Source organism: Pteropus medius, unplaced genomic scaffold, assembly GCF_902729225.1.
Source record: "Pteropus medius unplaced genomic scaffold, Ma_sr-lr_union100, whole genome shotgun sequence".
NCBI classification, from domain to species: domain Eukaryota; kingdom Metazoa; phylum Chordata; class Mammalia; order Chiroptera; family Pteropodidae; genus Pteropus; species Pteropus medius.
In genome coordinates this window covers 5,041,506-5,055,186 of record NW_024350921.1, presented here as the reverse complement: position 1 = coordinate 5,055,186, position 13,681 = coordinate 5,041,506, and positions in this window count along the sequence as shown.

Genomic DNA, 13,681 nt, shown 5'->3' with positions numbered 1-13,681 from the left:
TTGGGATTACTTTCATCACAGCACTTATATTTTTCTAAGTATATATTTATGTATATTCTCCACAGCCTTTGAGCTGCTCTTTAGCAAAAGACAGTGGTTGCCATCAATCATTGTGTCCCCAGCAAAGTAAAGGAGTGATTGCATAAGTTAATGAAAAAGAGCTGATTAAATGTACCCTTTCTCTCAATCTAAAGATCTATGTTCTCTGTTGAAAAGCCACAGATGGTAGTACCAAATGGAGCAGTCCTTTGGCAAAGGCTTTGAAGCAAATATTTCTCCAACAAAGACCATATCATTTTGGCTGATTTGGTTGTCTCGCAGATGTCTTATTCTCATCCCTGGTCCTTTACATATTAACTACAGTTTGTTTGAAAAACAAAAACAAAAACAGAGCTGCCAAATGGGGGGAAAAAAGCTATCAGGATGTTTTAGTGATTTAAGGAAAGATTTTGTTTTTACTAACTAATCTGTATTTTTAATAATAACAAAATATATTTTATATGTTTGAGTGGCACAAAGTCTGTGGTAACTGTGCAGCGAGGTAGTTTTAGTTCTACCTGTAATTACATTTGGAAAGAAACAAAAACCCTTAATAATTATTTTTCAGATAGTTTCAAAGCTGAGAGGTATTCACTTTCTTATTTGAGATTTTAATAGCAAACTGGAGTTTGGTGAGATAATACATGTCTTTAGGAAAAGTAAAATAATATTTAACCTGAAAAAATGAATCTTAGAACATCTTAAGAATGAAGGTACCTAATAGAGTCACTAGAAGAGAGAATCTTGAGAAGCAGTTATGTTGTTTTAAAAAAGAAAAGAAAAAAGAAAAGAAAAAAAACCCTGAGAAATCATATACAATAAATTTGAAAGAAAGCATATAAATTTTAGGTAATAAAAATCCAATGTAGTTTCAGTTTGTACATGCCCAAGCTTTGTTTCATAGATCAGTGAGTTGATAGCACCTTTCCACAAAGCATCGGTAAAACCATAGTAAAAATTCTGCATAAGAGAACACTAGAAGTCAGAGATCCATAAAAAAGGGAGAGATAATTATTCATATGAATATTTTTTAAAAAATAAAATAATTGTGCATTGACCAGTTAAGTATATATCCAAAACATATGGAATTTTTTTTTAGTATTTAATGCCAGGGAAAAAAAAAACTTCACATATGTCAACAGAGGATTTTAACCATTAAAAATTAATAATACATATTTGTACTTGAAGTAAGCCTCTCTTGTTTTCTTAATATTATAGAATTAGTTATCAAAGTAAGCAGCGAAATATTTTCAATTGTCATTTTCTAATATTTAATTTCTTGTTATTATATCAACAACATACAAATAAAAAAGGTGAAAAATAAATCATTCACTTTGGTCTTGACATGTAAAGAACTTGGAAGTCATTGCTCCCATTCTCACAAGAAAAAAAGCTGAACAAACTGAAAATCAACAGCTCTCTTTAGATCTATCACAGAATTGAGGACACAAGGCAAACCACTGCCCCCGAACATGAGAGATAAATGATTACATAGAATCATAGCTTACTGGAGCAAAAGACCACACTAGAGCCAATATTAGAATGTGAAAACTTAAACTGTAATTGATGACTTTGGGGAAGCTCAGTGTGAATAAGGGGAGGCAGGTCTCACGGGAAACCCTCACACTTTTGTGAGTTTTATCCTCAGGAGTCTTATTAGGTTCCCAGTGAGGATTAAAGAAAAACACACTTGTGCTTCCAGTGCGGGATTGAGGAGTAGTTATTTTGAAATACACAAAGAATATTCTGTTCTTAACAAGGCTTGCCCTCCAAACAAACTAATCATCAAGGGTTTTACCAGAGCTTAACCAAACAGGGGAAAAGGCAATACTCAACTCCAGTTCGCTCTAGACTTTGATATTGAAAAGAGAATTACTTACAATAGTTTCAAGATTAAAACAAGAGAAAAATCGCTTCGTGCTTCTAGCAAGGGAAGGGGAAAAATAATCACTTAAAAATAAACCCTATATATTCTATTCTTCTTAACACAAGTCTGTCTTCAAGGGAAACTATTTTTTCCAGAAACTAACTCTATTTTATCAGAGCCTACCTGACCTGGGAGAAAGGGAAGTACCCAAAATCAGTCTCCTCGAGCCCTTCTGTCTTACCAAAGGTGGGGGAGGCTATACTGAGAAGCACTGGTGGAAGTTGCCACCCTGGAGCACAAGCTCATTAAAGGACTGAAACCAAATCATAGAAGTATAGAAGGCTTAGCCTTTCCCCTCAAAAAGTACCACCACCTCAACAAGACTCATATATAATAACAGGTGATTGCAATACAAAAAAAATGGCATGTTGAATATTATCTAAGATAAGATGTCTAGGAAAGCACAAAAAGAAAACAAAAATGTCAGAATAAATTTTAGCCTCTGATATCTACAGATACAGCAAACAGTTAATACAGCCTAACTTCTAGCCAGATAAACATAATCTCATTTCAAATGCCCTTTGACATCGGTTTCTTTTACCCAGTATATCATGTTTTATTTTCAACAAAACTTAAAAGGCATACTGCTATGGTCTGAGTGTTTGCATTAAAATCCTAATGTCTAATATGATGGAATTAGGAAATGGGGCTTTGGGGAAGTGCTTAGGTTATGAAGGCGGAGCCCTTATGAATGAGATTAGTGTTTTGTTTGTCTGTTTGTTTTTTATAAAAGAGACCCCACAGAGCTCCTTAAGCCCTTCCATCATGTGAGAACAGTGAGAAGTATAGTCTGCAACCCAGAAAAAGACTTTCACCAAATCCAACCATGCTGGCATCCTATTTTGAACTCCCAGCCTACAGAACTGTGGAGAAATAAAGTTTCTACCTGGTGAATAGTATTTTGTTACAGCAGCCCAAATGAACTAAGACACATACAAAAGGCCAAGTATACAGAGCAAGTATTGGAATCAGATTCAGATACAACAGAGATATTGAAATTATCAAACCAAGAATTTAAAATAACTATGATTATTATGACAAAGTCTATAATATAAACAAGTAGACAACATAAAAAAATAGATTGTTAATGTGAATGGATAGATGCAAATTCTAAGAAAGAATAAAAGAAAATGTTAATAATAGAAAAAACACTGTAACATAAATAAAAAATATCTGGTGGGCTGATAAATAAAGTGGACATGGACAACAAAAGAATCAATGAGCTTGAAGATAGATCAATAGAAATTTCCGAAATAAAATGCAGAGAAAAAAAGAACGAAGAAGAAGGAAAGGGAAGAGAAGGAGAAGGAGGAAACACAGAACATCTAAGAGAACTGTAGGCCAATTATAAAAGATATAATATATTCATAATGAGAATACCAAGAGGAGAAGAAAGAGAAAAGAACTGAAGATATATTGGAAGTATTAACTGAGACTTTTCCAAAATTAATGACACATACAAAACTACAGATCTAGGAAGCTAAAAGAACACTAAGCAAGATAAACACTAAAAATCTTACACTTAGGTGAAGCATATTCATGCTGCAGAATATCACAGACAATGAGAAAATCTTGAAAGAACCTGGAGGGGTGAGTGGAGGATACCTTGCCCACAGAAGAACAAGGTTAAGAAATATACCAGACTTCCTTTCAGGAATCACATAAACATGAAGAGAATGGAATGAAATAAAGTGTTGAGAAAAAAAAAAATTGCAACAATGTAGAATGCTGTATCTAGTGAGGTTATTCTCAAAGTGAAGGAGAAATAAAGATTTTCTCAGACAAATAAAAATTGAGGAAATTTGAGACTGATAGAACTGCCTTTCAAAAAACGTTACAAGTTTTTCTGAGAGAAAGAAAATTACATAGGTTGGAAACTCAGATCTACTTAGTAGAAGGAAGGCTGTTAGAGAAGAAATAAATGGAGGCAAAGTAAAATATTTTATTTTTCTTATTCTTAATCTATCAACTAATTGTTTCTTCAAAATAAATAGTAACAATATATTCTATAATCATAGCTTATGGATACATAAAATAGATGAAGCAATGTGCTAAAATACAGGAGGGAGAAATTGGCAATACTCTATTTTAAGGTATTTGTAGTACCCATGAAGCAGTAGTGTGTTCTTTGAAAGTGAACATGGAATAGTTGTAAATCTATATTGCAAACTCTAGGGCAATCTTTAAAAATTATATACAGTCATGTGTTGCTTAATGAAGTGGATATCTTCTGAGAAATGCATCATTAGGCAAGTTTATTGTTGTGTAAACATTATACAGTAAAATCATACAAACCTAGATGGTATAGTCTACCACATACTTAGAGCATTGTTCCTAGACTATAAAGCTGTACAGCACATTATTGTACTGAATACTGTAGGTGGTTGTAACATAATGATGTTTGTATATCTAAACATATGTATAGAAAAGGTACAGTAAAAATGCAGTATAAAAGAATAAAAAATGGTACACACCTGTATAGGTGTACTTACTATGAATGGATCTGGCAGGACTGAAAGTTGCTCTGGGTGAGTCAGTGAGTGAGTAGAGAGTAAGTGTGAAAACCTAGGACATGCCTATCCATGACTGTAGACTTTATAAACACAGCACACTTAAGTTACACTAAATTTATTTAAAATATTTTTGTCTTTAATAATAATTTAACCTTAGTTTACTGTAATATCTTGATAAACTTTTTAATTTTTTAAACTTTTCATTTTGTTTGTAATAACACTACTTAGCTTAAAACACAAGCATATTGTACAGATATACTAAAATAATTTATTTATGTCCTTATTCTGTAAGCTTTTTTCTATTTAAAATTTTTTCACTTTTTAAACTTTTTTTTTGAAAATCTAAGACACAAACACACCTAACCTAGGCCTATACAGGGTCAGGATCATCAATATCACTGTCTTCCACCTCCACATCTTCTTGTCCCACTAGAAATTCTTCAGGGGCAATAACATGAGTGGAGCTGTCATCTCATGATAATGGTGACTTCTTCTGAAATACATCCTGAAGGACCTGTCTGAGGCTCTTCTTGAGGATGTCATTCTTTTCAGAAATATGTCATGGTTGTTCACTTGTTTGTTTGTTTTTTTTCTTTTCATCATAGATTTGCTTGTCAGCAGATAATAGATTATGAACATTCCTCTCTATTAATAAAAACCTCCCAGTGTTGAGGTTTTCAAATTTTTAAGGTGCTTGTCGAGATCTGCAAATCTTTTGCTAAACCTTTTACTGTGAATTTATTTGGGGGTTTTTCATTTTCTTCTCCTACAGTTTCCTTTTCTCTTCTTCAACTATTTATCTCTGCTCCAGTTCCAATAACTCATTAGTCAGCTCCTAAGGAACCACCTTTAGGAGCTCCTCAGTGTCATCTTCACCCACACCAAAGTTAAAATTGTTTTTCTTCTCAATCACAGCCTTGTAGATTTTTGCGACCTTGCATGCATGGAAAATTTTTTGAAGTCATGGACAAACCTTTCAGGTGTATTCTTCCAGATGTCATTTGTACACTCCTTGGTGACATCATCCCAAGCCCAAGCAAGGTTTTTCTTGCAGTCATAAATGTTGTAATTCTTCCAAAATGGCATCAGTGTCTTTTCAGTGTTTTCCTCGGTTACAGAAGTAGCTTGGGCAAAGGTCCTCTTCAGGTAGCAGGCCTTAAAATCTGCTATCTCTCCATGATCCATTGATTGAATCAAAGATGTAGTGTTTTGAAGGAGGAACACTAATTTGAGATTGGGATAAAGATCACCAATAAAAGAATTATGCCCAGGAACATTATGAATAATGAGCAAAATCTTGAAAGGTATGTTATTCTCCAAGCAGTGCTTTCCATTTTGCTGGCATAGCAATTCATGAGTGCATCTTGGGAGAAGAGTTGGGTCATCTATGACTTCTTATTTCTCCTGTAGTACACTGGTAGTGCGTGTTTATTAATATGCTTGAAGACTCTTCGATTTTCACCATGCTATATTACAAAGAGTTTCAACTTGTAGCCTGCAACATTGCCCCCAAGCAAGGCTCTTCTATCCTGTTTTTAAAAGTCTCAAAACCTGGCACTGACTTGGCTTCCTTATGGATAAAAGTCTTTTCAGGCATCTATTTCCAGAATAGGGAAGTTTCATCCATATTGAATATTTGCTCTGGTAGATCATTTTCTCCACAATTAACTTTGTTAGAGTTTACAAAAATTGCCTGCCTTCACATGAGAACTCCAAACTCACCACTCACGTTCATATTATATGATAAATAACAATTATTGAATCATTTAAACCGAGCTAGCAGTAAACCATCATAGTTGGGCTCAGCATTTTTTTTCAACATCTCAAACAGACATTTGGCTTTGACCATGATTGTCATGGAGAAATACCATGGAGAAATGCTCTTCTGTATCTGGTCTTTAATCCAGGTCATTAGAAGTTTCCCCATGTCTGATATAGACACTTCTCAAATATTTTTTTTTTTAGTCTTGTTGCCTTCAATAAAGCAGATTCTTTAACAGCTTCTGTTAACTTATTCTTGTTCTTCAAAATCATAGCTGTGGTGGAATGTAACATGCTTGACTGGTGAGCAATACCTATCACTAATTTTCCTCCTTCGTAATACTTAACCAATTTTAATTTTGTTTTCAGGTCAATCACTCAGTGTGGCCTCTTACTGGAAACACTAGCAGTGGAATTTTTATACTTAGAGGTCATGATAAACAAAACAATATAAAATTAAATCAAGCACAAGAGAAAGTGATTTAATCAAGAGATGTGGTAAACACAAGATATAAAAGCTGCTGCCACATAACATGGCATACTGTTGTACAATAAACTTTTTTTTTTAAGTAGAAAGAGTACATTTTAAAACAACAATAAAAAGTATAGTATAGCAAATGCATAAACTAGTAACATAGTCATTTATTACTATCATTTAGTATTATGTACTGTACATAATTGTATGTGCAATACTTTTAATGGCGGCAATACAGCAGGGTTATTTATACTAGCATTATCATGAACACATGAAGAATGCATTGTGCTGTAATATGATGATGGCTACAACATTTTAGGCAATAAGAATTTTTCAGATCTATTGTAATCTTATGGGACCACCGTTGTATATGTGGTTCATTATTGATGTACCACATGACTGTAAAATGTAAACGAAATACTAAGAGAAGAGAGAAAAATGAATCATAGAAAATTCTCAATTAAAACCAGAGAAGGTAGAAAAAGAGTAAAAGTCAACAAAAAATAAACAAAGAATAAAGGCAACATGTTTAAAAGGCAGTGAGCAAATATGGTATTTTAATCCAACACTATCAATAATCACTTTAAATGTTAATGTCCAAATAAGCCAATTAAGACAGTTTGGGAGAATGGCAAAAACAAAAGACCCAACTATATGTTGTCTACCAGAAACCCACTTTAAATATAAAAACTCAGATAAGTTACAAGTTAAAGAGTGGAGAAAGATATACCACACTAACAACAAAGAATCAAAATATATAAAGCAAAAACCTATAGAACTTCAAGAAAAAATAGTTAAATCCACTCTTTTTTAGTTTGTATTTTTCAAGAAAAGTTATCACATTTCTGGGTATAGAGTTCTTCATAGTGCTTCATTATTATCTTTTAACATTATTTGGGTTAATAATGATTAAATTACATTTATAAAAGTTCCCTCTTTTGATGGGCAAATAGCCTTGTTGTAGGCTTATCAATTTTATTAATCTTTTCAAAGAGCCATCTTTGGTTTCATTTATTACCTCTACTGTTTTTTTTTTCTTTTTTAATGTCATTTATTTCTATTTTAATATTTTTTTTCTGTGTGTTTTAGGCTTAATTTTTACTTTTATCTATAATCTCCTAAAGTGAAAACTTCGATTATAATTTTAGACCTTTCTCTTTTTAAATACATGCATTTTATGCTATAAATTTTCCACTAAGTACTGCATTTACTGCATCTCCAAAATTTTGCTAATCGTTTTTGTTTTCGTTGAGTTTAAAATATTTTTAAGAGAGTCACATTAGGAAAATGGCAAAAGAGGAAGCTCCAAGACTTAATTCCTATGTAGAAACTTCAAAAAACAAGCAGAAACTATCAGAATCAAATTTGTGAAAACTCTGGAAGGCAATCAAAACCTTGTAGCAAGCACTGAATTGAGAGGAGTTACTTCAAAACTATAGAAAATTTTAGTAGCAATTTTGTAACTTCTTCCCTGTATGCCCCCATCATCTCAATCTTGACAGTGGTCTTAAAGTGACAACTGTCTTAAAAAAACTATGGTCATAAAGTGGCAGAGGTTGTAAAGAAGCAAAGGTCTTAAAGCAACCAAGACCTTACAGAGGCAAGAGTTTGTTTCTAGTGTGGAAGCATTTCCCTGGTTCTGGAGTAAGCAGGGCAGAACTTAATTGTAAATTACTGTGTATGTGTATGTCTATTCTAAACATTCTGGGGGCTACATGAAAGATGATACAAGGTGCTTCTTTCTATTTTGCCTAACTTGGAACTCAGGTGAATAAAGTTGGAAAACATTGTAATCTCAGTTATGTACAACTAGGTACATAGAGCAAAGGATTAGAGCCTGAACATATAATAAACTGTCTCTGGAAGAAAACTGGGTAGTGTGTCTCTGAGAAATTAGGGTACCCCCAGACAAGATGTAAACTAAGACCTGAGAGGACCCTAAGCTTTTACCTTGGTTTGATTTCTAGGCCCAGTGAAAGCATCGTTAATGTCAAAGGAGAGACCAGAGACACAGACAACCTGCAAAAACTGCCATAGCTCCTGGCATTCAGGGAAAGATTTGTCCAAACACCAGGTGAATACAAAGTAAGATTTCACTGAAATTATCATTACTAAATACATTCCCTGCAATGATAGTTTGAAAAAAAATCACTGAACAAATAGCCAAAAAATCTTGAAAAAGAAGAGCTAAGTCTTAGGACTAACATTTTGCAATTGCAATCTTACTACAAAATTACAATAATAAAAAGACTGTGGTAATGAGCTAAGAATAGACATATGGACCAATGGCATAGAATTGAAAATCCAGAAATAAATCAATGTACCTATGGCGAACTGATTTTTGACAAGGGTGTAAAATATGTTCAATGCAGGAAAGAACAGACTCTTCAAAAAATATTGTTAGAACAACTGAATTTCCTCATATAAAACAATGAAATTGGACCTCTACTTCGTATCACATACAAACTTACTTCAAAATGGATCAAGTTTATAAGTTGATATAATTTATAAGTTGATATAAATACTAAAATCAAAGCTCAAAAAAGAAAATAGAGGTAAATCTTTATGACTTTGGATTTGATATTGCTTTCTTAGATCTGACACCAAAAGTACAAACAGAAAAAGAAACAATAAATAAATTAGACTTCATTAAAATTAAAAACTTCTATACATCAAAAGACATTATCCAGAAAGTGAAAATACAGTCTATAGAATGGGAGAAAATAAGTGCAAATCATATATATTCTAGCATATACCAAAAATTTTCTAAAATTCGAATAGAAAGACTAACATCTTAATTTTAAAATGGGCAAAGGACTTGACATTGAATAAATATTCATTCAAAGAAGATATACAAATGGCCAATATGCAAATAAAAAGATGATTAATGTCCTGAGTCATTAAATAAATACAAATTAAGACCTTGATAAGATGTCACTTTACACCTAGTATGATAGCTATAATTAAAACAAAAATGAAAAGGCGTGTTGATGAGTATGTGAAAAAAATTGGAACCTTTATATATCACTGGTGGAAGTGTAAAATGATGCAACCACTGTGAAAAACTATTCAGCAGTTCTTCAAAAATGTAAACAAAAAAATGCCATATGACCTGGCAATCTCGTTCATACATATATATGCAAATAATTAAAAATGGACTCAAATACATACTTCTAGATACCACATTCATTATAGCTTTATTCAGAGTAGCCACAAAAGTGAAAACAACCTGTGTCCATCAACAGATAAAAGGGTAAACAAAATGTGGTATATACATACAATGGAATATGATTTACCCATTAACAGGAATAAAATTCTTTTTATCTATATAATACATTCTACAACATAGTTAAACCTTGAAAACATTACGCTAAGTGAAATAAGCCAGTCACAAATGGCAAAAATTGTACAATTCTACTTAAATAAAATATCTAGAACAGGCAAATGCAGAGGCAGAAAATACATTAGAGATTTCAAGGGGCTTGGAAGAGGAATGCCTACAGAGTTTCTATTTGGAGTGATGGGAAAGATTTGAAGACAGGCAGTGATAATGATCCCAGAAGAGCCTGAATGCAATTAATGCCATTAAATTATACCTTAAAGTACTTAAAATAGCATATTTTGTTATATATATTTTATCTCAATAAGACATTTAAAAATACATATTTTTAAATTAACTTGACTTCTTTGACTCATGTATTATTTGGATGTATATTGATTCATTTCCAAAATTGGGAGGTTTTGTAGTTATTGTTATGTTTTTAATTATACCTTAATTAATTGTGGCCTGAGAAACATACTTTAAAAGATTTCTATGTTTCAAATATTTTTAGGTATGCTTTATAGCCCAAAATGTGGTCTATCGTGATTAACATTTCATACAGTTTGAGAAAAATGTATATTTGGCTGTTGTTAGAATGTTATGTAAATGTCAAATAGATAAATAGGATTCTAACTGGGCATGTTAACTGTGTCTTGACTGATTTCCTGCTTGACCTTTTAATTATTGAAAGACAGGTATTGACATCTCAAACTATAGTTTTGTTTATTTCTTTCTGTAGTGCTAAGTGTTTTGTCTCATGTTATGAACTCTATGGTTAGGCTTATACACTGTAAAAATTGATATGTTATCTTGCTGGATGGATTCTTTTTCATTATGTATTGCTGGCCTTTTGCTCTGATAGTTTTTTTGTTTGTTTTGAATTCTCCTTAGTTTGAAATTAATATTGAAATAACAATGTAGTGTTCTTTTGATTAGCGTTAGCATGATATATTCTTTAATTATTATTATCATTTTTCTTCTTCTTCTTCTTCTTCTCTTTATCTCATCTGAGTCTTTATAAAGTTAGTTTTTTGGAAACACATTTAGTTGGATCTTATTTTTATCTAGTCTGACAATTTAGAGATTTTAACTGGTATATTTAGAACACTGATGTTTAATGTGATTATTGATATAATTGAATTAGAATCTACTACATTTTTAAACATTTATATTTGTTTCATTATTCTTTGTTTTGTTTTTTCCTCTTCCTTTACTTCCTTCTCTGGTTTTCACCCATTTTATGTATTCTTCTAACATATCTATTACACTTTTTTAAAATAAATTTTAGTGATTCTTTAGAGTTTCAAATATTCATTTTTAACTAATCTATGTCCACCTTTAACTAACACCATATCATTTTACTTATAATGCTTACATGTTATCACAGAGTATTCTCAATTTTTCCTTCCATTCTTTATGACATTGCTGTCATTTATTTTACTTACCCTTATTCTGTATTTACTATTGTTATTATTATTACTTACTATTGTTACTATTATTACTTTTAATAGTTATATTTAAGATTAATTAAGAATAAAAAAATAAAACATTTTATTTTTACTCTATTCCTTCTCTGATATTGTTTGTTTCTTTATATAGATCTGAGTTTCTGACCTACATCATTTTCCTTCACCTAAAAACCTTCTTTTAACATTTCTTACAAGGCAGTCCTGCTATTGATAAATTCTCTTGGTTTTTATTTGTCTGAAAAAGTCTTTATTTCTTCTTCAGTTTTGAAGAATTATCCTCCTTCAATTAAGAATTATTCTCTATATAATTCTATTTATAGAATTCTAGCTTAGAGGGATTTGTAACATTAAAATATTTAAATTCAATGTTTAACTTCATGTTTTTTCTGCTTGCATAGTTTCTGATGGAAGGTCTGCTGTAATTCTTATCTTTGTCCACTAGAAATATGATATGCTTTTACTTATCTGTTCAAGAATTTTTCTGTCTTTGGTTTTCTGTAATTCGAATAGGATACGCTTAGGTGTAGCCTTTTGGAATTTATTCTGCTTCTTTTTATCCGAGCTTCCCAGATCTGTGGTTTGGTGTCTATCATTAAGTTAGAAAAATTCTTATCCATAATTACCTTTGATAATTCTTGTCCTCCATTTTCTCTTTTTTCCCCCTGGTAGTTCAATTAAGTATATGTTCTACTTTCACAGTTCTTGGCTGCTTTGTTCTTTTTCTTTCTATCTGCATCTCAATTTGGGATTTTCTATTACCTATCTTCAAGCTAACTTATTATTTTCTTGGCTATGTTTAGTCTAACTCTGTGACTATTAAAGGAAATATTAATTTTTGTTGCAGCATCTTTTACTCTAGTATTTCCTTTTGATTTTTTAATGTTTTTCTACTTTCTGCTTATATCACCTATGTGGTCTTACATGTTGCCTACTTTTACCATTTATTAAGATACCAAGTGACTTTAATATATTAAGATTACTTAATATATTAATATATTAACATTACTTAATATATTAATCACAGTTATTTTAAATTTCCTATATAATAATTTTAATTTTTTTTTTATATCTGAGTCTGATTATAATGCTTCTTTGTCTCTTCAGACTGAGCTTTTCTGGGGGTTTTAGCAAGACCTGTAATTTTGTTATTATTGGAATCTGAACATGATATATCAGGAAATAGAGTCTTTTGTAAATAGGCTTTTATTATAATGTTTTATGTAAATATCGCTAGGAGTTGGACTGTGTCTAATGATTTCAGTAGCTGTAGGTGCCACAATCTTCAAACTATTCTAATGTCCTTGTTTTGTCTTCCATGTCATCCTAGGTCTTTCCTAGGAAATCCCCTCTATATAGAGTTCGCATCTTCCAGCTCTTCTAGCTGCCATCCACTGTTACTTTACTGGTGTAGGTGATAACAAGTGGGAAAAGAGAATAATTTTATAATATTATAATTTAATCTCAGTTCTTAGTGGGCTTGTGATCTTCACAAGTGTTTCTTAGACTTCACCCGCTAGATAAGACGGAAAGTCTAGAGTGAGCTGGAATCGGGGGAATAGCACTACCCCAGGTGGAATAAACACTGGTAAAGTATTTTCTCTTAGAAAGTAGGCTTTCTTATGGAGAATTCTCTAGTTTTATTTCACAGTGTTACTCTTCCCCTGTCCTGAGATTGATCGGAAGAGATATTTCTTAACTTTTCATTGTGAGAATCTGGTTGACTTGCTGAATATTAAACCAAAGAAATGTGAGGAGCCTCTCTTAGACTGTGGGCTGCCTGAGTTTCTCATTCTCATGCTAGCCCACACCTTTTATAGTTCAACAAAATTACCATCTTTGTATTCTTAGAAGGTTATAACTCTCGTTGCTTCTGCTTTATGTAGATAGATTTCAGATCTCAGTAAATTTATTTCTATGGATTTGGGGGTAGTAGTTTGAAAGCTCAGTTCTCTAGTAGGACCCCGAAATATTATTAGTTATTTATTTTGTTCAGAATTTTTCTGTTTTAAGGACAAAATTGATATCTTACAAAGTCTTTACATATTGAGTCTTCAGCCAGAAGTCCTAAATGTATATTTGTATCTTATAAATTTTAAGACTTTAGGAGTTGCCATCAGCATAGCTTAATTTGTTTTCAAACTAGTTCCCGATATTTAGTAATGATTAAAGACTCAA